Raw genomic sequence first — 24,569 nt, 5'->3', positions numbered from 1 at the left:
ATGTAAATATGTGATTCTTTCATTTATTCAATTAACAATCTAACTACACAAAAATCCATAAGTGATTGACGTTTGTTGGACCTAACTCCAACAAAAAAAAGGTGTAATAAAGGTAATAAAATAAAGGTGTAAGAACATATTCAGTGTTGGTCATTTTATTATAAGAGAAGGAGTCAAAAAATAATGTGAGCTTTTCTCACAATACAAGAAAAGTTCACAGAAAGGCTTTGACAAGGGTTAATCAAAGGCCCATGAGAACATCCTCTCTCTGACGTAGAGAAAGCTGACGTACAATCTGAGGCAAGCTTTGCTTTGAAAATCTACATAACGCAGTGAAAACACATGAGGACCGTTGAGGGATGGAGATCTTTGCTCTGTTCGTTGGTCTGATTGTGTCGCTGGGTTTGTATGAGCTGAACTCAGCCCTTGCTTTGCCAGGTTCTGGGGACGGAGTCAAACAAGGGGCAGGGCTTACAGAGGACAGGACCGCTGTTGGAGTCAGCGATGAGGGCTCATCTGAGGAATGTAAGCTGCAGGGTGCCACTCGTCTACCTGCATTCTCAACGGATGGTGACTACGTTGTTGGTGGTGTTTTCTCCATACACCACTACACATACACAGTGAAAAATAACTACACCACCATGCCTGATCCAATAAGATGCTCAGGGAGGTTACTAGGAGAGAGAAGTGCAAGCTAAGAGGATGTACTCTAGATGGAAATAGTGTTATTTTTACAATGCTAATCATTCTATAAAGCAGATTTTTTACTTGAAAGGTAAACCAAGAAGTTGTTGTTGAGTTTTGATCCAATCCTATGTGTTTGTTCCTTGATGCAATTTTGTTTCCCGTTGGAAGTGCAGCTAATATTGTCTAATAACTCTAAATTGAAGATGTTCTTAATTGACTATATTTATTGGAGGAGGAGGAGCTGTCGCTGAAGCCCTCTCCACCTCGCCAGTGGAACAGTTCAACTGCAGGCTGGAAAAAAGTCAGAATGTTTGACAAATCTTTAACTCACACTCCCAGTATGATCAATCTGCTCTAGTATTACGTTTATTATCCTGGAGTGGAGTACAAGCTGCTTTAAAAACACAATCCCAGACTGATTACAAGTAGGATCTATTTTAACTTAACAAAGACATTTAAAATGAGGATCTTTTGGTGTGTTTTTTGCAGGAGTCTCAGAGAAGAACGTGTGTTATGGAACTGATGACATAGCGAAGATCCAGAGTCCATACTCTACAACTCCGTTCAGAATTGATATTATGACACATTCCTACTTGGAATTTTACAATTTGTGTTTTTGGTCCCTGTTCGTCTCTTGCCCATACTGAATGCATAGAGATGTGTTCTGAAGTCACAGCACTTTCAGTCCGACAGTGGTGAAGCCTTACTTTAGCTTTAGCTGAACTTAAGAACACATTTCCTTTTACAACACCTTTCATTCTTTCCACCAGAAGTTGAAATGACAAATACATGAACACAAACCCCTTCATGACGTGCAAGTTTACATTTTAGACAGAATTTTCAAATATTTGAACCTAACCTTTAATCCTCAGCATTTCAAAGCACATCAACTTATGAGTGTTTGTCTGTGTCTCCAGGTGCCCGTGTCAGTTTGTTCTGACAGCTGTCGTCCAGGAACTCGGAAAGTGCTGCAGAAAGGAAAACCTCTGCTGTTATGATTGTGTCCTAAGGGAGAGATTAGCAATGCTACATGTATTAATTATTGTAATGTACTGCACAAGATCAAATATTGAGTACAAGAGCTAAAAATTCCATTTCTTTTGTTATTTTTTTCAGATTCCCCTGATTGCTTCCCTTGCCTCAAGGAATTCTGGCCTAATGCAAAGAGAAACAATTGTCTCCCAAAGCCTGTAGAGTTTCTTTCCTTCAACGAGGGCCTTTGAATCATCCTGTGTGCATTCTCAGTTGGAGGTGCCTGTCTTGCTGTCCTAACAGCGGCTGTCTTCCATCGTCATAGGACATCCCCGATTGTCAGGGCCAACAACTCTGAGCTGAGCTTCCTGCTGCTCTTCTCTCTGACTCTGTGTTTCTTGTGCTCATTAACTTTCATTGGAGCCCCCTCTGACTGGTGTTTCTTGTGAGTGTGCACTGGGCTTAACTATTGGGTTCTGGGCGGTGCTCGGGTACATCGGCCTGCTGGCTTTCTTTTGCTTTGTGCTAGCTGTCCTAGTCTGGGTCACCTTTTTCCCAGCATATGTCAGCTCTCCTGGTAAATTTACTGTGGCTGTGGAGATAATGAGTTAATGAACACAACTTAATGCTAGATTACCTGACAATTGAAAGGACTTTTACTATATATATTGAAGTCAAAAAGGGGAAAAGAACAGGTCTTCTTTCTTATGTGCGTTCTCGGCTAAAAACATATTAACGTCCAGTTTGATAAATGTACCCACTGGCAAATAGCCGCTATGTCCATATGCAATCTCTGTTTCTGTCACGGTTAGGGTTCATGTTCGGTTTTATTTTGTAGTTTTCTGCCTCTTGTCTCCCTAGGTAACTTCACTTCCTGCCTTGTCCTGTCATCTCCTGTGATTGTCTGCCGTGTCATGATTGTTTCCACCTGTGTCCAATCACCTGCACCTCCCTAGTGTATTTAAGCCATGTGTGTCTTTTGTCACTTGTCAAGTCATTGTTAATCATTCGGAAGAGCATGTCCATGTCCTAGTTCTCGTCTCCTGTTCCCTGACTATGTTTTTGCCTTTTTGGAAATTTGAGTTCTGGAATTTTTGACTATTAAAGTCCTTTTTTGTTTTCCTGCAAACTCTGCGTCTGTGTCCAACACAGTAAAATCGCCAGTGTCAATACAACACTTAAAGCAAGTGTCAAACTCAAGGCCCGCGGGCCAGATGTGGCCCGCCATGTCATTTTATGTGGCCCGCGAGAGCTTAAAAGTTTTGAGTGTCTAAAAATATTTACAAAAACTACATTTCCCACAATCGACTACGACACAATCGACTACGCTAGCCGCGGCAGTGTCCATGCCAACGAGTGGAATTGAGATATAAATAATGATCCCAAAATGTCCAGAAAGAGAAAAGTTGATGCAGACGGAAGACTGTTTCAAGAAAGATGGGAAGGCGAATACTTGTTTGTGCTTCAAGGAGAAAGACCGGTATGTCTTTTGTTTTACGAGGCGGTGTCGGTTGTCAAAGAGTACAAACTGCATCGACATTTTGACACCAAACACGGAGCTAAGTACGCTAAAGCTAGCCTTCAAGAAAAGCAACAAATTGCCCAAGAATTAAAAGGCAAACTGCGGTCGCAGCAGAGTTTGTTCATGAAATCCACAGCCAAAAACGAGGCCGCGATGAAAGCTAGCTTCATTGTGGCTGAAGAAATCGCCCACGCTTCCAAGTCTTTTTCAGAGGGAGCGTTTTTGAAGCAGTGCCTGCTGAAGGTCTGTGAGCAGGTGTGTCCCGACCAGTTACAGACTTTTAAAAATGTCACCATCGCCGACCGAGTGAAGGAACTAGCAGAAAATCTTACAACACAGCTGGCCGAGGAGACACGCAGCTACACAGCTTTTTCATTAGCGGTTGATGAAAGCACAGATAACACGGACACAGCGCAGTTATCAATTTTTATTAGAGGCGTAAAGTCAGACCTCTCTATCACTGAGGAGCTGTTGGGCTGCAATGTGGCTGCAATGCATTGGACCACGACGGGACAGGACATTTTGATGCGGTGGAGAAGTCCGTAGTTAAAAATGCATTTGTAACAGGTTGGTCCTCTGGGGGGGTCTTGGAATGACGAGCACGAGGCAGTCGGGTCCATTGTAAATGTTTTTATTTATATTTTCACACACACACAACGCCACCGGCTCCAGCCTCCTCGCCTCGCTCTCTCGCCCGCCACCACATACCCCCACCGCCCGACTTAGGCCGGGGAGCCATCCGGCCGAACCCCCCCCCCCCCCCCCCCTCGCCCCCCAACTCCAACAAAAAAAAGGTGTAATAAAGGTAATAAAATAAAGGTGTAAGAACATATTCAGTGTTGGTCATTTTATTATAAGAGAAGGAGTCAAAAAATAATGTGAGCTTTTCTCACAATACAAGAAAAGTTCACAGAAAGGCTTTGACAAGGGTTAATCAAAGGCCCATGAGAACATCCTCTCTCTGACGTAGAGAAAGCTGACGTACAATCTGAGGCAAGCTTTGCTTTGAAAATCTACATAACGCAGTGAAAACACATGAGGACCGTTGAGGGATGGAGATCTTTGCTCTGTTCGTTGGTCTGATTGTGTCGCTGGGTTTGTATGAGCTGAACTCAGCCCTTGCTTTGCCAGGTTCTGGGGACGGAGTCAAACAAGGGGCAGGGCTTACAGAGGACAGGACCGCTGTTGGAGTCAGCGATGAGGGCTCATCTGAGGAATGTAAGCTGCAGGGTGCCACTCGTCTACCTGCATTCTCAACGGATGGTGACTACGTTGTTGGTGGTGTTTTCTCCATACACCACTACACATACACAGTGAAAAATAACTACACCACCACGCCTGATCCAATAAGATGCTCAGGGAGGTTACTAGGAGAGAGAAGTGCAAGCTAAGAGGATGTACTCTAGATGGAAATAGTGTTATTTTTACAATGCTAATCATTCTATAAAGCAGATTTTTTACTTGAAAGGTAAACCAAGAAGTTGTTGTTGAGTTTTGATCCAATCCTATGTGTTTGTTCCTTGATGCAATTTTGTTTCCCGTTGGAAGTGCAGCTAATATTGTCTAATAACTCTAAATTGAAGATGTTCTTAATTGACTATATTTATTGGAGGAGGAGGAGCTGTCGCTGAAGCCCTCTCCACCTCGCCAGTGGAACAGTTCAACTGCAGGCTGGAAAAAAGTCAGAATGTTTGACAAATCTTTAACTCACACTCCCAGTATGATCAATCTGCTCTAGTATTACGTTTATTATCCTGGAGTGGAGTACAAGCTGCTTTAAAAACACAATCCCAGACTGATTACAAGTAGGATCTATTTTAACTTAACAAAGACATTTAAAATGAGGATCTTTTGGTGTGTTTTTTGCAGGAGTCTCAGAGAAGAACGTGTGTTATGGAACTGATGACATAGCGAAGATCCAGAGTCCATACTCTACAACTCCGTTCAGAATTGATATTATGACACATTCCTACTTGGAATTTTACAATTTGTGTTTTTGGTCCCTGTTCGTCTCTTGCCCATACTGAATGCATAGAGATGTGTTCTGAAGTCACAGCACTTTCAGTCCGACAGTGGTGAAGCCTTACTTTAGCTTTAGCTGAACTTAAGAACACATTTCCTTTTACAACACCTTTCATTCTTTCCACCAGAAGTTGAAATGACAAATACATGAACACAAACCCCTTCATGACGTGCAAGTTTACATTTTAGACAGAATTTTCAAATATTTGAACCTAACCTTTAATCCTCAGCATTTCAAAGCACATCAACTTATGAGTGTTTGTCTGTGTCTCCAGGTGCCCGTGTCAGTTTGTTCTGACAGCTGTCGTCCAGGAACTCGGAAAGTGCTGCAGAAAGGAAAACCTCTGCTGTTATGATTGTGTCCTAAGGGAGAGATTAGCAATGCTACATGTATTAATTATTGTAATGTACTGCACAAGATCAAATATTGAGTACAAGAGCTAAAAATTCCATTTCTTTTGTTATTTTTTTCAGATTCCCCTGATTGCTTCCCTTGCCTCAAGGAATTCTGGCCTAATGCAAAGAGAAACAATTGTCTCCCAAAGCCTGTAGAGTTTCTTTCCTTCAACGAGGGCCTTTGAATCATCCTGTGTGCATTCTCAGTTGGAGGTGCCTGTCTTGCTGTCCTAACAGCGGCTGTCTTCCATCGTCATAGGACATCCCCGATTGTCAGGGCCAACAACTCTGAGCTGAGCTTCCTGCTGCTCTTCTCTCTGACTCTGTGTTTCTTGTGCTCATTAACTTTCATTGGAGCCCCCTCTGACTGGTGTTTCTTGTGAGTGTGCACTGGGCTTAACTATTGGGTTCTGGGCGGTGCTCGGGTACATCGGCCTGCTGGCTTTCTTTTGCTTTGTGCTAGCTGTCCTAGTCTGGGTCACCTTTTTCCCAGCATATGTCAGCTCTCCTGGTAAATTTACTGTGGCTGTGGAGATAATGAGTTAATGAACACAACTTAATGCTAGATTACCTGACAATTGAAAGGACTTTTACTATATATATTGAAGTCAAAAAGGGGAAAAGAACAGGTCTTCTTTCTTATGTGCGTTCTCGGCTAAAAACATATTAACGTCCAGTTTGATAAATGTACCCACTGGCAAATAGCCGCTATGTCCATATGCAATCTCTGTTTCTGTCACGGTTAGGGTTCATGTTCGGTTTTATTTTGTAGTTTTCTGCCTCTTGTCTCCCTAGGTAACTTCACTTCCTGCCTTGTCCTGTCATCTCCTGTGATTGTCTGCCGTGTCATGATTGTTTCCACCTGTGTCCAATCACCTGCACCTCCCTAGTGTATTTAAGCCATGTGTGTCTTTTGTCACTTGTCAAGTCATTGTTAATCATTCGGAAGAGCATGTCCATGTCCTAGTTCTCGTCTCCTGTTCCCTGACTATGTTTTTGCCTTTTTGGAAATTTGAGTTCTGGAATTTTTGACTATTAAAGTCCTTTTTTGTTTTCCTGCAAACTCTGCGTCTGTGTCCAACACAGTAAAATCGCCAGTGTCAATACAACACTTAAAGCAAGTGTCAAACTCAAGGCCCGCGGGCCAGATGTGGCCCGCCATGTCATTTTATGTGGCCCGCGAGAGCTTAAAAGTTTTGAGTGTCTAAAAATATTTACAAAAACTACATTTCCCACAATCGACTACGACACAATCGACTACGCTAGCCGCGGCAGTGTCCATGCCAACGAGTGGAATTGAGATATAAATAATGATCCCAAAATGTCCAGAAAGAGAAAAGTTGATGCAGACGGAAGACTGTTTCAAGAAAGATGGGAAGGCGAATACTTGTTTGTGCTTCAAGGAGAAAGACCGGTATGTCTTTTGTTTTACGAGGCGGTGTCGGTTGTCAAAGAGTACAAACTGCATCGACATTTTGACACCAAACACGGAGCTAAGTACGCTAAAGCTAGCCTTCAAGAAAAGCAACAAATTGCCCAAGAATTAAAAGGCAAACTGCGGTCGCAGCAGAGTTTGTTCATGAAATCCACAGCCAAAAACGAGGCCGCGATGAAAGCTAGCTTCATTGTGGCTGAAGAAATCGCCCACGCTTCCAAGTCTTTTTCAGAGGGAGCGTTTTTGAAGCAGTGCCTGCTGAAGGTCTGTGAGCAGGTGTGTCCCGACCAGTTACAGACTTTTAAAAATGTCACCATCGCCGACCGAGTGAAGGAACTAGCAGAAAATCTTACAACACAGCTGGCCGAGGAGACACGCAGCTACACAGCTTTTTCATTAGCGGTTGATGAAAGCACAGATAACACGGACACAGCGCAGTTATCAATTTTTATTAGAGGCGTAAAGTCAGACCTCTCTATCACTGAGGAGCTGTTGGGCTGCAATGTGGCTGCAATGCATTGGACCACGACGGGACAGGACATTTTGATGCGGTGGAGAAGTCCGTAGTTAAAAATGCATTTGTAACAGGTTGGTCCTCTGGGGGGGTCTTGGAATGACGAGCACGAGGCAGTCGGGTCCATTGTAAATGTTTTTATTTATATTTTCACACACACACAACGCCACCGGCTCCAGCCTCCTCGCCTCGCTCTCTCGCCCGCCACCACATACCCCCACCGCCCGACTTAGGCCGGGGAGCCATCCGGCCGAACCCCCCCCCCCCCCCCCCCCCCTCGCCCTCGAGAGGGCGGGACAGAAAGTCCGCCACGACCATCTGCGCCCCCGGCCTATGGACCACCTTGAAATTAAAAGGCTGTAGAGCCAGATACCACCGAGTGATCCGGGCGTTAGCATCTTTCATGCGGTGGAGCCATTGGAGCGGGGCGTGGTCCGAACAGAGGGTGAATGAGCGTCCCAGGAGGTAGTAGCGTAGGGAGTCGACCGCCCACCGGATGGCCAGGCACTCCTTCTCTACTGTGCTGTACCTGGCCTCCCTCTCGGACAGCTTCCTACTGATGTACACCACGGGGCGGTCCACCCCCCCCACCTCCTGGGACAAAACGGCCCCTAGCCCCCTGACACGACGTGTCGGTCTGCAGAATAAAGGGGAGAGAAGTTAGGAGTATGAAGGAGTGGTTCCCCACAGAGAGCCTGTTTTACCTTCTCAAACACCTGCTGGCACTGCTCCGACCACTGGAACGGATCTGACGCACCTTTCCGGGTCAGGTCGGTCAAGGGGCTGGTGAGGGCCGCGAAGCCGGGGATGAACCGCCTGGAATACCCTGCCAGCCCCAAGAACCGCCTCACCTCTTTTTTTGGTCTTGGGCCGCGGGCAGGCCGCGATAGCTGTCGTCTTGTCCACCTGAGGGTGCATCTGCCCGCCCCCCAAGTGGTACCCCAAATACCGTACCTCCACCCGTCCAACCGCACACTTCCCCGGGTTGGCGGTGAGCCCCGCCCGTCCCAGCGCCTCCAGCACCGCGCTCACCTGCCGCACATGCTCCGCCCAGGTGGTGCTGTGGATAATCACGTCGTCCAAGTTCTCTCAGTGTGCGCGACATGAACGAGGTGCCCTGGTCAGTCAGAATCTCCTTAGGGATTCCAACTCGGGAGAAGACCTGAAACAGAGCCTGCGCGACGCTCTTTGCAGAGATATTGCGCAACGGCACTGCCTCCGGATACCGTGTTGCGTAATCCACGAGAACTAACACAAAGCGATATCAGCGTGCGCTCCGGCCAATCTGTACCTAAAATGACAGGGTGCGTCAGGTGGGAGCTAATCGCGACCTTCATTCTATGCTTTTTCCCCGCATATCTAATTTCCACCGATACCACAGGATACTCGTGAACATCCCCATGCACACACCTTTTTCTCACCTGGTCTGCCTCCACCAATGCCCCCGGACGAACCAGGCTCTGATGAATCATAGACTGCGTGCAGCCCGAATCCACCATCGCCTGGCGTGTACCCCCTGGATTCTTACCGGAACGCGGTACGTCGCTCCCGGACGGGGGGAGGGTGCCGGAACGCCGGCAACTCGGATCACCTGTCCCACCTCTCTCAGCGGGCACTCTCTCTCGGAGGTGGCCGAGCCGCCCGCACCTCCAACACTGCTGCTCCGGCGCTTGAGAACCTCTCTGTGGGTCGGGAAGGGTGCTCGAGTTCCCCGAGGTCGGTGGGTTGTGGGCAGGGAAAAAGGCACCAGCCGCGGAGCTGGCCTGGGTCGCGGCGCAGCTCCTGTTCCGGCCAACGCTGGCGAATTCTCACAGTCACTCCGCCCGCTGGGATGCACCGCCAGATGGTCCTCCGCCAGGGCGATGCTGCCTCCAGGGCAGTCGGACGGTGGCACCGGACCCACGCCGCTGTCCTGGCCGGGAGCCCCTCCCCGAACTGCTCGAGGACCACTCGCGTCAACACCCCTTGGACCCCTCCAGCGCCGTCTGGCTGCAGCCACCTCGTGGCGGCATCTCTCAGCCGCTGGCCGAACGCGAACGGGCGGTCCCCGGGCCCCAGCCTGGCTTCGCGGAATCGCCGGCGGTGGTCTTCCGGCAACAGCCCCAGTCTGTCCACCACGGCCTTTTTAACGGTGGCGTAGTCGCGCCGCGCCGCCGGTGGCAGCCCCATGGCCGCGGCCTGCGCCTCCCCGGTCAGGAGAGGTAAAAGCCGGACCAGCCACTCCCCCGCTGGCCAGCCGCACGCCTCCGCCGCCGCCTCGAAGGTCTCCAAGAAGGACTGGACGTCGTCGTCCCCAGTCATTCGCTGAAGCGTGAGCCCGGCGAACGCAGCGGGCCCCTGCGTCAGCGGCGCGGCCGCGGGCTGCGCCGCCAGCTGTTCCAGCGCCCGGGCCTGTCTCTCCACCTGGGCTTGGAGCGCCCCCAGGAATTGCCGGTTCGCCTCTGCCTGCTCCTTCTGGATGGCCGCCAGCTCCCCGATCATCTGGCCGAGCGCCACAAGCGGCTGGGTCGGCATCCCCTGCCGGTGTCCGTCAGCCGTCATTTCCTCCCCCCAGCCAAGTTGGGCGCCACTGTAACAGGTTGGTCCTCTGGGGGGGTCTTGGAATGACGAGCACGAGGAAGTCGGGTCCATTATAAATGTTTTTATTTATATTTTCACACACACACAACGCCACCGGCTCCAGCCTCCTCGCCTCGCTCTCTCGCTGTCACCGGATCTCTGATACTTAACAGCAGAATACTGGTTGCTGATTAACATCAGCTGAGGCCAATTGCCTCCCCCGGCACCGTTCCCTGAACCACTCCCTTCTCAGTCCCCCCCTGCAGCCGAGCCAAACCACGCCCGCCACCACAGCAATGCAGTGGGAAAACTTGGTAGGATTAACTACAGACGGTGCACCGGCAATTTTTGGAGGAAAAGTGGCCTTGGTTGGACTAATGAAGGGGAAAATGCAAAAAATGAACTGTCACACGCCTCTGATAACGTATCATTGCATTATCCATCAAGAAGCTTTGTGTGGGAAGGTGCTGGGGATGGAGGACATTGTGACCACAGTCATGAAAACAGTGAACTTCATTCGGGCGCGTGGCCTGAATCACCGTCAGTTCCAGCAGTTTTTGCTGGAGATGGGCTCGGAACACGGGGATGTGCTGTACCATACAGAAGTGCGGTGGCTGAGTAGGAGCAAAGTCCTCAAACGATTTTTTGAGCTCAGGGAAGGGAGTAAAGGAAAACTCATGTCTGAACTATCAGATCCAATGTGTGACTTTGCTGTGACATAACCGACCATCTCGCCCAGCTGAATCAGAACCTGCAGGGACGCAAACAAGTCATCACGCAGATGTCCGACACGATCACGGCTTTCCAGCGTAAATTGGACTTATGGATGTGGCAAGTGAAACAGGACAATCTTGTCCACTTTCCTGTTTGTCAGAGCATGTCAGCCTCATTTCCGGAGACTTTTTCATGTGTTCAGTTGGCTACCAAACTGAGCTGGTTAAAGACTGAGTTTGATCAGCGCTTCTCTGACTTCAGAGCTTTGCCAATCCTTTCACCACCGATGTCTGCACTGCACCCCAACACCTTCAGATGGAGCTAATTGAGCTTCAAAGCGACAGTGGCCTAAGAGCAAAGTTCCAGGATGCTGCAATCCAGGACTTTTACCGTCTGCTGCCCCCTGGTTTGATGCCACAGCTTCGACTTCATGCTGCCCGTGTTCTGTCCCTGTTTTGGAGCACCTATCTGTGCGAACAGTTTTTTTCCATAATGAATCTGAACAAAAACAAGCACAGATCACGCCTCACCGATGACATGGCAACGGGAAAACGGTGTCAGACATCTGGTCAGAAAACACACAGGTAAGCATTTTTTTAAAAACTTAATTAAAATATAATAAAATGTAATTCAACCAAGAAGAAGAACAGTTAAACTGTGTGCAATTTAATTTAATTTAATGCGAAAAACTTAGACCAATATAGTTGTGAACTGAGTCAACCTTTATTTTGGTATTTTTAGTTGATTACATATTATTTATGTGTAGCTGCTGTTGTAATTATTTAATGTTTGCAGGTCTTATGTGTGTATGCAGACAAATTGTTGTCATCAAACCATCAGTTGGATGCAAGGCTGTGTGCAGCCTTTTTTTGTAAAATGCTACATGTGTCATGTTCTTTGCAGCACAGTTTTATGTTATTTTTCTTTATTCACTTAGACAGTTTGATCCTTCATTAATGGGGTTATGTGGGTTTTCATAAGCTGACAAAATTTAAAAGGATTTATGTTAGAGCAACAAGCAAACAACTGTAATTGTCACTTGAATAAGTTATAATAAATGAGTTATTTAACATTAAGGAGTAGTTACATTTATTTTACATTACATTCGATTACATTTAGTTACATTTATAAGTTTAGTTTTATAAGATTTATCTGGCCCTTTGAGGACAGCCATTATGCTGATGTGGCCCTCGGTGAAAATGAGTTTGACACCCCTGACTTAGAGTCAATTTTAACACTACCTTAGTGAACACATGGTTCCTATCTACAGAGTGTAAAATGTACACCGAACACAGAGTTAAATTTCCAGAGTCAATTTTACTCTGGTAAGAGTTAAAATGTTACACTTGGTGCAGTTTAGTGTAATAATATTAACTCTAAGAAGTGTCAATCAAGTTTTACACTATGTGAGAAGTAACACCCATACTGTTATTCGCATGTAACACTAAAGAGTTATAAAATAAATTACTTTTCCAGTGATAAACCTACTTTACACTATGTTGATTATGAAATCACTCCAAAGAGTTTTGATTTTTAACCAACTCCTACCAGTGTTGCATATCTATGCAGGGGGAAAACACACCGACAATTGTATCCATACTGTAATACCTATTTATTCCAAGTAAACATGAAATATTGGCATCAAATGTAAACCTAAAACATGTAAAGCTCACATCTTATCACAGTGGCAAAGATCTTGGTTGGTGCTGGGTGACAGGAATGTTTTGATCAACATGATGGTATCTGCAATGACAGCAAACTGAAATCAACATTATGATCCACAACACCAGTACAAGCTGACAACCTGAAAATACCCTATTTCAGCTTTAAAAATCACAAACACAACAAAATTTTCGGTCAAGTACATCAACTTATTACTTACCACCAGAGCACCACAGTACATTAAAGAACTATCTGAAATAAAAAAGAAAATATGTATACATATTAAGTAACTACGTAGACCCCTCCGCCGTAGCCTGACGTGCACCTCCGAAAAAATCTAACTGCGAGTCGAGTTGACGTTGACCGCAAGTGCTGTGATTGGTCCGCTCAGAACGTAATTTGCGGCAGTTGTTGACATTCGAAAGTATCAAAAGTCCAATTGCTCATCCAGGTCCCTCAGTGGGTGAACCAGTGTTGTAAATTACGTCTTCTCCGTAGCCTGCGCTTCAATATGAGCATTTGTTCTTCGGCTCACCAAGGATTCGGCAACCGCAGAAACACACACAGCAACACCCCCCTAGCGGCATGGGGGAGGAACTGTAGAGCAACGGAGAACTTGCTTAATGACGGGGTTACGCTGCCGCCGTAACGTGGAAGCATAAATTAAGCTTACAGCAGCTACAGCCATAGACATCAAGAATAGACATCGACCGCTGCTGCCTAGTGGTGCTGACGAGCCGTGGGGCCGCCAACTTGGACCGGTCACCCGCTCCACTCAGTGTGATCTGTCAGCTGGCGCAATGAAGTGTCAGCGCATCACTCGCTGAATACAAAAGCGGATTTTCACGGGATTTTGTAGGCATGACACCGGACACATGATTCGGCGTATTTTAATATTTATAGTAGGCGTAACAGTAATAATATTCTGGTATATAATATAATATAATAAAAAATATTTGTTTGCACCTCACCAGCCAATGCAGCGTCTACTCTTTGTATATCTATGGCTACAGCAGCAGTTGACGTGAACCAAGCCTCTCGGAGCCGCGGCTCGGTTCACGTTAACTGGGTCGACTCGGTGCATTCCGCAGTCTGCCGGTGAACTAGCGGGTCCTATGAGCATGTCCGCATGTCCGTGACATGTCCCGCTATGCTCGACCAAATTGTGGCGTGACGCTAAAGCGATTTGCTCTGGCTCAAATAGAAATAATAAATATGACTGCTTCAACAAATTTTTGTCGTAATTTTACTGAAATAAATGTGCAAGCATGACACATAAGCACGACCGCTCGTCCTCGCTGATATTAACGTTACCTCGTGTCGTTTTTGTTCAGTTTGGTGTTGCGTGGTCAGACATGTGGCTGCTACATTTAAGCTAACCGCCGATCGATATCACGTTAGCCATTTGAAATTCGGTATTTGAAGACACGTACCCAACATTGACTAGTGTGGTGAATGAATACGTCCCTTTATTCTTATAGAGATTCTACTCGAATGAAGAAAAAACAACGACAATAGTTTATAGTAGAAAGACTTACCACAGTATTTTGATGCAAGGAAGATGGTGATGCCAGAATCCACATTCTCAGTTTGACCGGGAAAAGTTGATGGGCGGGGCTTTCCAGAGTATTTTTTGTGATACTCTGGAAGGTATCTTGCTCTAATCATTGTTGAATCAGAGCCTGAGAGAGTCAATGACACTGACAGAGTAAAACCTCTGTTAACTCTGATTATTTTCACCAACACTGGAAGTTTTCTGGTTCAATTTTACTCTGTCCATTGTTGGAAGAACTCCAGAAGAATTCAAATACTTTGACACTGGCAATTTCCTGTGTACCGTCCCCAACGTACCTTCCTGACAGAATGACGCGACCGAGAAAGGACTCAGCAGAGGTTTTTCCCTGGGAACAGTTTCGGGGAACCCGTCTGGCTATGGGCAGGCCACGCAGTCTACAGCTGGCTGCCCGTTATGGGAAAAAAACCCTCCCTGGGGTCCCAGCTGGAATCCTCGCCTACTCGGTCTGCTCTCCCGGAGCCCTCGTGGGCATTCGGGTCGCCGCTCTCACCGTCCTCCGCCCACCACGTCGCCTCCGGAGGAGGAGGCCATCTCGTGGTCGTCCGGCAGCGGATCACACTGGGAGCGGGTGATGGACCTCGCGGTCCGGCTCCAGGCCACCCACGCTCTCCACGCTCGGCCGGAGCGGACAGCCTCCAGCGCTGGGCCGCAGCAGCTTCCCTTCCCGGCCTCCCGACCCAGGTCCTCGACTCCCGACCCCGGTACCGGCCCCACCACTCCCGGTTCCGACTTACCCAGTACCGGCCCCGCGATCCAAGCCCCCGACCCCGGTGCCGGCCCCACCACTCCCGTACCGGCCCCTCGATCCAAGCCCCCGACCCCGGTACCAGCCCCCTCCCCTTGGTGGTCAGTGGGCCGTCTGGGATCCGGCTCTTGGGGTGGGGGCTCTGGCGGGGACTGAACCAGCGACTCCGGAGGCTTCCTGTGCCGCGTAGCCAGCGACTCCGGACATTTCCTGTGCCCTCCAGGCGGCGATTCCGGAGGCGTGCAGTGCCCTCCAGCCGGACATTCCGGAGGCGTGCCGTGTTCCCCAGCCGGCGATTACGGAGGCGTGCCGTGTTCCCCAGCCGGCGATTACGAAGACTTCCAGTGCCCTGCAGTCGGCGCTCCGGAGCCGGACTGCTGACCGTCCTCCAGGCCGACCCCTGGAAGCTCCCCGGCCGTCTGGCAGCCCGCCGGGCCGCCCGCCAGAGTTCCTCGGGGGGCCCGACCAGCGTCTTTGGTTTCCTTCCCTCCCGCCCCTTGTCTGTTCTTTGCCAGGTTTGGGCCATCTGGAATTTTCCCCGTGAGGGGGGAGTCCTGTCACGGTTTGGGTTCATGTCCCGTTTTATTTTGTAGTTTTCTGCCTCTTGTGTCCCTGGGTAACTTCACTTCCTGCCTTGTCCTGTCATCCCCTGTGATTGTCTGCCGTGTCATGATTGTTCCACCTGTGTCCAATCACCTGCACCTCCCTAGTGTATTTAAGCCATGTTTCTTTTGTCACTTGTCGCGTCATTGTTAATCGTTCGGAAGCTCATGTCCATGTCCCAGTTCTTGCCTCCTGTTCCCTGACTACGTTTTTGGACATTTGAGTTCTGGAATTTTTTACTATTAAAGTCCTTTTTATTTTCCTGCAAACTCTGCGTCTGAGTCTTATCTTCCCCAAAGTACCTTTCTGACAGTTTCAATTAATCTAATTTAGAATATTCGCATAATAGTCTCAATAGTCTCACTCCAACATTTTTACACTTTTAAGAAAATTTCTGATTCTGCATTTTTTTGGATGCAAACCGTAAAAGAAACAAACTACATTGTGGCTGCAAAAGCAAAGTTCAATAAGAAATCCCATGATGTGCACATTACACTTGTTTATTTACATTTGAACTTTTGTCACATTTAATGTTTCATCAAATTCAATGTACCACGGCATAATGTCTAAAGAATAAAGTAAATAGAAAAGTATGAAGAAAAATAATGTAAATAGGTGTTTCTTTCACTTATTCAATTAACAATTTAACTACACAAAAATTGATTTGTGATTGACGTTTGTTGGACCTAACTAACATGAGGTGAAACAAAAAAAGTGTACTTATGTAAGAACATATTTAGTGTTGGTCATTTTATTATAAGAGGAGTCAAAAAATAGATTATATAGTAAGAAAAGCTCACAGAAAGGCTTCGACAAGGGTTAATCATAGGCCCATGAGAACATCCTCTCTCTGACGTAGAGAAAGCAGACGTACAATCTGATGCAAGCTTTGCTCTGAAAATCTATATAAAGCAGTAAAAACACATGAGGACCGTAGAGGGATGGAGATGTTTGCTCTGTTCGTTGGTCTGATCGTGTCGCTGGGTTTGTATGAGCGGAACTCAGCTCTTGCTTTGCCTGGTTCTGGGGATGGAGTAAAACAAAGGGCCGGGCTTACAAAGGACAGGACCGGTGTTGGAGTCAGCAATGAGGGCTCATCTGTGGAATGTAAGCTGCAGGGTGCCACTCGTCTACCTGCATTCTCAATGGATGGTGACTACGTTGTTGGTGGTGTTTTCTCCATACACCACTACACATACACAGTGAAAAATAACTACACCACCATGCCTGATCCAATAAGATGCTCAGGGAGGTTAGTAGGAGAGAGAAGTGCAAGCTAAGAGGATGTACTCTAGATGGAAATAGTGTTTTTTTTTACAGTGCTAATCATTTTATAATGCAGGTTTTTTACTAGAATTGTACAAAAGAAAGAAACCTATAACTCTGTCATTCAACAATAATATTATCTAAAAGACAAAACAAAATACAATGAACACTTATGAGTTTTTAAAAAAAACGAATGTACTATTATATGAAGATGCTGTTGAGTTTTGATCTCATCCTCTGTGTTGCATTTGGTGTTAAAGCATCTCCTCAATGTAATTTTGTTTCCCGTTGGAAGTGCAGCTATTATTGTCAATAACTCTAAATTGAAGATGTTCTAAATTGACTATATTTATTTTGCAGCATTGACTCCCGTGAACTGCGCTTCTCGCGCACAATGATCTTCGCCATCGAGGAGATCAACAAGAGCACGAAGCTGCTGCCCGGCATCAAACTCGGTTATCAGATCTACGACTCGTGTGAGTCTGCGCCTGTTGCTCTGCATGTGGCATTCCAGCTTTTAAGCAGTCTGGACCCGGCGTTTTACGCAGGGGACAATTGCTCTCAGTCGGGTAAAGTGATGGGTGTCGTTGGTGACTCCGGGTCCACGCCATCCATCAGCATGTCGCGCATCATCGGGCCCTTCAACATTCCGCTGGTAAATATCTTAAATAAATGTAAACTCTGTGGTTTAGACCATTTCTGGATCAGTCCTGTGAAAATAATTAGTTGTTTTCCCCTAGGTTAGTCACTTTGCCACCTGTGCATGCCTGTCTGATAAGCAACAGTACCCCAGTTTCTTCAGAACCATCCCGAGTGACCAGTTCCAGGCTGACGCGCTGGCAAAGCTGGTCAAACACTTTGGTTGGACTTGGATAGGTGCTATCCGGTCGGATTCCGATTATGGGAACAGTGGCATGGCGTCTTTCCTGGACGCAGCGCACAAAGAGGGGATCTGTGTGGAATATTCTGAATCTTTCTATCGGACCAACCCGCGAAGCAGGATCCAGAGAGTAGCTGACATCATCCGCAGGTTTCTACATTCAATGATTGTGTGCTCACACTGACTTGCACCCAAATCTACAACAAAAGCACTTCAAGGAAAACAATGTTTTTCTTTCATCCCGTGTATTTATCTCTTATTATGTTTATTACATTTGTTAATGATATACTAAGTGAGACAAAGAACAGCTTTAACTATTTCTATACATCCTCTACATGCAAATATTTGACAATAAATTTTGATTATATTAATAAATGTATTCCTATTATTTTCCAGGTCGACAGCTGTGGTTATTGTGGCATTTATGTCGCCTGGAGAACTGAGGATTCTGCTGGAGGAGCTGTCGCTGAAGCCCTCTCCACCACGCCAGTGGATAGGCAGCGAATCCTGGGTAACTGACCCAAACATGCTGCAGTTCGGTTTCTGCGCTGGCGCAATCGGATTTGGCATTGAGCGATCTGTCATCCCAGGTCTGAGAGACTTCCTGCTGGATCTCCCTCCATCTGAAGTTGCAGCTACTCAGATTCTGACTGAGTTCTGGGAGGAACAGTTCAACTGCAGGCTGGAAAAAAGTGAGAATGTTTGACAGATCTTTAACTCACACTCCCAGTATGGTCTTTATCTGCTCTAGTATTACGTTTATTATCCTGGAGTGGATTACAAGCTGCTTTAAAAACACAATCCTAGAGTGATTACAAGTAGGATATATTGTATTGAACAAAGACATGAAATGGAAAAATCGTGCATTTCTTTGAATTATAAGATATGAGGATTTTTTGTGTGTTTTCTGCAGGAGTCTCAGACAAGAACGTGTGTGATGGAACTGAAGACATAGAGAAGATCCAGAGCCCATACTCTACAGCTCCGTTCAGAATCACTAACATGGTGTACAAGGCTGTTTATGCTATAGCACATGCCGTTCATAATGCAGTGTTTCAGGAAACACATTCTATGTGTGACAACCTCACCAGCATAGAGATCAAAGAGGTCAGTCAAGACAAATGATATGTGAAAAATGTCCTTTTAAAAAAAGTTTTCTAAAATAAACTATTGACTTTATTAGAGGTTGATTAATTTCTCGCTGTCACTGTCTTCCTTCCCTTCCCCCTTGCAGGTTCTAAATCAGTTGAAGAAAGTTAAATTCTCCCAGAATGGTTATGATGTGTCATTTGATGCCAATGGGGACCCTGTGGCCACATACGAGCTGATTAACTGGCAGGAAAGTGAGAGTGGCAGCATTGAGTTAGTGACAGTAGGACACTACAATGTGTCACAGCCAGTGGGCCAGGAAATCCATATTGATGGGAACCTCACCTGGGTGGAGGGTGGCACACAAGTAGGAAGCCCCTAATTGATGTTATGACACATTCTTGGAATTGTGGCAAATTGTGTTTTTGCTCCTCTCTTGTCCATACTGAATATGAAAACGTACTGAAAAGAACACATGTTTTTACAAAACCATTAATTTGTTTCCATCAGAAGTTGATATGACAAATACATGAACACAAACAACTTGATGACGTGCAAGTTTACATTTTGGACAGAATTTGAAAGAAGTCGAACCGAACCTTTAATCCTCAGCATATCAAAGCACATCAATTTATGAGTGTTTGTCTGTGTCTCCAGGTGCCCGTGTCAGTTTGTTCTGACAGCTGTCGTCCAGGCACTCGGAAAATGCTGCAGAAAGGAAAACCCATCTGCTGTTATGATTGTGTATTGTGTCCTGAGGGAGAGATTAGTAATGCTACAGGTATTAATTATTGTAATGTACTGCACAAGATCAAATATTGAGTACAAAAGCTAAAAAATCCATTTCTTTTGTAATTTTGTTTCAGATTCCCCTGATTGCTTCCCTTGCCCCAAGGAATTCTGGCCTAATGCAAAGAGAAACAATTGTCTCCCCAAGCCTGTAGAGTTTCTTTCCTTCAACAAGGGCCTTGGGATCATCCTGTGTGCATTCTCAGTTGGAGGTGCCTGTCTTGCTGTCCTAACAGCGGCTGTGTTCCACCGTCATAGGACATCCCCGATTGTCAGGGCCAACAACTCTGAGCTGAGCTTCCTGCTGCTCTTCTCTCTGACTCTGTGTTTCTTGTGCTCATTAACTTTCATTGGAGCCCCCTCTGACTGGTCCTGCATGCTGCGTCACACAGCATTTGGGATCACCTTCGTCCTCTGTATGTCTTGTGTTCTTGGAAAAACGATAGTCGTGTTAATGGCGTTCAAAGCCACTCTCCCGGGTCATAATGTCATGAAATGGTTTGGTCCTCCACAGCAAAGAATGACCGTAGTGTCTTTTACCTTCATTCAAGTCGTAATATGTACCCTTTGGTTGGTTCTTAGTCCTCCTTTTCCAAGGAAAAACCTAACCACGTACAAGGAGAAAATCATCCTGGAGTGTGCACTGGGCTCAATTATTGGGTTCTGGGCGGTGCTCGGGTACATCGGCCTGCTGGCTGTCTTTTGCTTTGTGCTAGCTGTCCTAGCCCGGAAACTACCTGATAGTTTTAATGAAGCCAAGCTGATCACGTTCAGCATGCTGATATTCTGTGCAGTCTGGGTCACCTTTATCCCAGCATATGTCAGCTCTCCTGGTAAATTTACTGTGGCTGTGGAGATATTTGCAATTCTGGCCTCCAGTTTTGGACTCATGTTGTGTATTTTTGCACCAAAGTGTTTCATCATATTGTTTCAGCCGGAGAAAAACACAAAGAAATATTTAATGAACAAAACTTAATGCTAGATTATCTGACAATCGAACGGATTTTTACTCAAATTATTAAAGTCAAAAAGGGGAAACAAAGAGATCTGGTTTCTTATGTGCGTTCTCGGCTAAAAACACATTAACGTCCATTTTGATAAATGTACCCACTGGCACAATGTAAATATCCGCTATGTCTATATGCAATCTCTGCTTCAATTCATCTAATTTAGAACTAGAAAATGCATTTCCTGCTAAAAATGCGTTGGAATGCAAAAAGCTGAAAGCTGAAAGGATTTTTTTTTAAAAGCTGAAATTACAGAAAGTTGAAGTGAATTTGAATACATTTGCTGAAATTACAGATATTAGAAAAGCTGAAATTAATTTGAAATTGCTGAAAATACAGAAATGGGAGAAGCTGAAATGAATTTCAATAGATTTGCTGAAAAAGCAGAAATGAAAACAGCTGAAATGAATGTGAAATATTGCAAAAAAAACAGAAATGATTATTAAAACATTGCTGTTAATACAGGCATAAGAAAAGCTGAAATTATTTTAAAGAACTGCTGAAAATACAGGAAGTGGGGAAGCTGAATTTCAATAGATTTTCAAAAAAATACAGAAGTTGCAGGAGCTTAATTGAGTTTTAAAAAGTACAGAAATAACAAAAGCTGAGATTAATAAAAATAGGTTTAAAATTGTTTGTAGTAATATTAGTAGTAGTATTAGTTATAGTTGTAATTGTGGTATTAGTAGTACTGGCAGTAGAAGTCGGTTTAGTATCAATAGCAGTAGAAACAGCTGTAATACTAATACTATTATCCATACTAGTATTTGTAATAACATTAGTAGTAGTTGTAGTATTAATAGCAGTAAAATACTAGTAGTATAGTAGTAGAAGTATCAGTTGTAGTACTACTAGAAGTACTAGTAACATGCTTAGTGGTAGCCCTTTCGTGCTACACAGGCGTCACAGCGGCGACAGGAATCCTCCACGTCCCTCCTGCACTGCCCCCAGTAAAAGCCTTGGCGAAGACGCCGCAGTGTTTTGGAAACCCCAAAATGTCCGGACCCTGCAGCTCCATGCATGGCTTCCAGCACCGAAACGCGCAGGTCCTTGGGAACCACTATCTGCCACCTTTCCTTCCCTGTTGCTGGCTCCTTCCATGCCCGCTGAAGCACGCCCTCAGGCGCAGAGACTCAAACTGGGACCACAAACCTTTGGTTGCTTTGGAGAACACTGCCACCTCTTCCCAGGGGGGCTGCCGCTGTGCCTCCACTCACTGCACTGCAGGCTGTAGGTCAACATCCCGTCCCTGGTGTTGCCTCCATTCAGACAGGTCCACTGCCTGCCGCTCCTGGCCCCCAAACTCCTCCTGCCGTCGAACTGCCGCACCGTCTCCCTCCTCCTCTCGCAGTTCCTGCTCGCGAGTCTCTCTTCGTTTGCAGTAGTAGCACCCTTCTGCGGCGTGGCGTGTCCCAGCCCGGTCTACCACGTTGAAGTCGAAAGCCTGGAGCTCCTCCAACCACCTGGCCAACTGCCCCTATGGCTCTTTGAATGACATGAGCCACTGCAGGGCAGGGCGGTCTGTCCTCACCATGAAGTTCCAGCCATAAACGTAATATCTGAAGTGCCTGATTGACAGCACCACTGCCAAGAGCTCCCTGCGGGTGACGCAGTATCTCTGCTCAGCCTTGTTGAACGTCCGGCCAAAGTACGCCACCACTCGCTCTCCTTCAGGGCTCGTCTGAGACAGCACTCCCCCGATGCCTGATCGTCTAGCATCCGTGTCCAGCGTGAAAGGCAAGCCGGGGTCGGCTGGGACAAGAACCGGAGCCCCTACCAGGGCGCACCGCAAGTTATTGAATGCCATCTGGCATTGCTCCATCCAGGAAAAATCTCTGTCCTTCTGCAGCAGCTGGAACAGGGGTTCAGCAGTGCCAGCAAACCCTCGTACAAACCTCCTGTAGTACGAGGCCAGGCCAAGAAAACTCTTTAGCTGTTTCTGGCCGGTAGGGGTGGGCCACTCTGCGACCGCCTGCACCTTTTCTCGCATGGTGCCAATGCCTTCGCCACCTACCCGGTGCCCCAAAAAAGACACCTCTCTCTGCATGAAATGGCACTTCTCCGGGTGAAGCTTCAGGTCTGCCACTCTTATTTTTACAGCACCACCCGCAGCGACGCCAGGGCTTGCTCGAATGATCTACCGTGAACCAGGATGTCGTCCAGGTAGACCAGGCACTGTTGGCGGGGGACTCCCGCCAGTACTTTGTCCATCAACCTTACAAATGTGGCAGGGGCATTACAAAGTCGAAAACTGAGCACTTTGAACTGCCACAGCCCCCGTCCGGTGCAGAAAGCAGTCTTGGGGCGGCCTCCAGAGCGAGTGGCACCTGATAATATCTTCTGTGGAGGTCCAAGGAAGAGAACCAAGAAGATCCCGAGACCAAGTCTAGGGACTCGTCAATGCGGGGTAGTGGATATGAATCCTTCTTGGTCACCCCGTTTACCGGCCTGTAATCCGCACAGAGTCGCCAGGCGCGAATCTTCTTCGGGACCATGACAACTGCTGCTGCCCACGGGCTGTCGGACGGCTTGATGACACTCGTCTGCAGCTTGCTGGTGACCGCGTCATCACAAGCCTGTTGGCGAGCCCGTGGAAGGTAGCGTGGGCGGTATTGATAGGACATGCGTCCCCTGTGTCAATCTCCTGCGGCACGAGGTGAGTTTGCCCCATTTCGTCCTCGCTCATGGCGAAACAGCCTTGCTTCAGAAGGAGCTGCCACAGCTGCTCCTGCTGCTGGGGCTGTAGGCCGCTACAGTTCTTGCTCCACACCTCCCTTATCACCGCCCCCCCCCCCCCCCCCCCCCCTCTGCGTGGCTCATGGTGGGGTTGGCCGGGCGCCACCATTGTAGTTAAACGCTACATTTCCCGGAGAAACCACGGGAAACTCCGGTGCGGGGCTCTAGCCATCCTCACCGTAGACTCTCTCAGACAAGCCCTCGCATCCCTCGTAGCTCCGTCAAAACTTCTGGCTATGTCTTTTGACCAACCGCCAGCTCCCTCTTCCTCCGCTTCTCCCTTTTCTTAACATTGACGTTAGTCCCATAGACACGATCCATGCCCACAGCAGGCTAACCGGCTAGCTCACTACCGGGTTTAGCGATCTTGTCCGTTCAAAGTCACTTCTGACACCAATGTAGCATCGGGGTGTAGTGGGTCACTCAGCAAACGCAAGCGAATGGACGTTCTGGTAGAAATCCTTTATTTGGTTCTCCAGCAGCAGAAAACATACACCCCACGCTATCGGTGAACTCCCTCGATACTTGCAGTCGGCAATAACAACAACATAGAACTCCCGCTTGAAAACCTTACTAAACCCCCAAAACACTGGAACACCCACCTCCCACCGTCTCCCCCAATCACTGGCCACCCTCTGTCTAGCATGAACCGCAACTCCCCCTGATTGGCCAGCGTGAGGGGACTGACGTGACACCGACAGAACACACTGCAGAATAGGGTCGCTACAATTTTACCTTATCAGTCATGATGTGTAAATTCATTTGTTTATCTAATTATTTATCTTTCAACTGTTGTCACATTTAATGTTTTATTCATTTTAATGTATTTTTGTGGAAATCCTTTAAAAATTTTTTTACAAATACTGTTTGTACCACGGCATAATGTCTGTAGAATAAATTAAATAGAAAAGTAAGACGAAAAATAATGTAAATATGTATTTCTTTCACCTATTCAATTAATAATTCAACCTCACAAAAAACAATTAGTGATGGCCGTTTGTTAGACTTAACTGTAACATGAGCTGAAACACAAAAATGGGTACTTATTTAAGAACATAATCAGTGCTGGTAGTTTCATTAGAAGAGAAAGAGTGGTAATAGAGATTATATTGTTAAAAAAAGCTCACAGAAAGGCTTCGACAAGGGTTAATCAAAGGCCCATGAGAACATCCTCTCTGACGTAGAGAAAGCTGACGTACAATCTGAGGCAAGCTTTGCTCTGAAAAAGTATATAAGGCAGTGAAAACACAGGAGGATCGTTGAGGGATGGAGATCTTTGCTCTGTTCGTTGGTCTGATCGTGTCGCTGGGTTTGTATGAGCTGAACTCAGCTCTTGCTTTGCCTGGTTCTGGGGATGGAGTGAAACAAAGGGCCGGGCTTACAGAGGACAGGACC

The 24,569-nt window shown here is 46.7% G+C and overlaps 2 pseudogenes; both read left to right on the top strand.

The window, feature by feature from the left end:
• The first annotated feature begins 3,046 nt into the window (after positions 1-3,046).
• On the top strand, positions 3,047-11,409 carry LOC144388391 (general transcription factor II-I repeat domain-containing protein 2-like; annotated as a pseudogene).
• A 5,658-nt stretch (positions 11,410-17,067) lies between these two features.
• On the top strand, positions 17,068-20,407 carry LOC120829219 (extracellular calcium-sensing receptor-like; annotated as a pseudogene).
• Positions 20,408-24,569: the final 4,162 nt, after the last annotated feature.

Source organism: Gasterosteus aculeatus, chromosome 1, assembly GCF_964276395.1.
Source record: "Gasterosteus aculeatus chromosome 1, fGasAcu3.hap1.1, whole genome shotgun sequence".
NCBI classification, from domain to species: domain Eukaryota; kingdom Metazoa; phylum Chordata; class Actinopteri; order Perciformes; family Gasterosteidae; genus Gasterosteus; species Gasterosteus aculeatus.
Note: the sequence above shows the minus strand (reverse complement) of the source record. Positions and strands in the feature narration are given on the sequence as shown.